The following is a 500-nucleotide window of genomic DNA, read 5'->3' as shown; positions in this document are numbered from 1 at the left end:
GGAGAGTTTCAAAAATCAGAAAATTTGCAAAAGGTCTTCTCCTCCGGGCAGGCGAAGCGTTCCCGATCCTTGAATCCCCGCAGATGTACAAAGAATAATAAAAATAATAACAATAATAAAAAATCGCGGCAGTGGTTGTTTTTCTAAAAACGATCAAAAAGATTTCTTTTTAAATAGGTGTATTTATATATACATAGGAAAGGGGGGTGGCCACAGGTCTGTAAGCAGGGATAGAAAATCTTATTTGCTACTCATCACTTGTGATGCGATTGATGGAGCAGAGTGGAGGGGTGGGAGAGAGACAGAAGGGGAAAAAAAAGTCTCAGCTTGTTGTTGAAGCCCTCTTCGTGTGCAGTGAGAGGCAGTGAAATGTCTGATTGCACCGCGGGGTTGTTGGTTTTCAGGGAGTGTTTTGCTGCATTTAGAGATCTAATCTTGCATTGCTTGCGGCGGAGAGCTGCATCTCGCTGCCATCGGTATTTCCCCCCCTCTCTGTCTCG

The 500-nt window shown here is 44.2% G+C and overlaps 1 protein-coding gene across 1 annotated transcript in view; it reads right to left on the bottom strand.

Annotated features, from left to right (window-relative positions):
- Positions 1 to 500, bottom strand: part of PCDH17 (protocadherin 17) — an 89,320-nt gene that overhangs the window by 88,609 nt on the left and 211 nt on the right. The window lies entirely within an intron of this gene.

The sequence above is a fragment of the Egretta garzetta genome, unplaced genomic scaffold, assembly GCF_000687185.1.
Source record: "Egretta garzetta isolate BGI_Z169 unplaced genomic scaffold, ASM68718v1 scaffold104, whole genome shotgun sequence".
Taxonomy (NCBI): domain Eukaryota; kingdom Metazoa; phylum Chordata; class Aves; order Pelecaniformes; family Ardeidae; genus Egretta; species Egretta garzetta.
The sequence above is the reverse complement of the archived record's forward strand: the minus strand, read 5'-3'. Positions and strand labels throughout refer to the sequence as shown.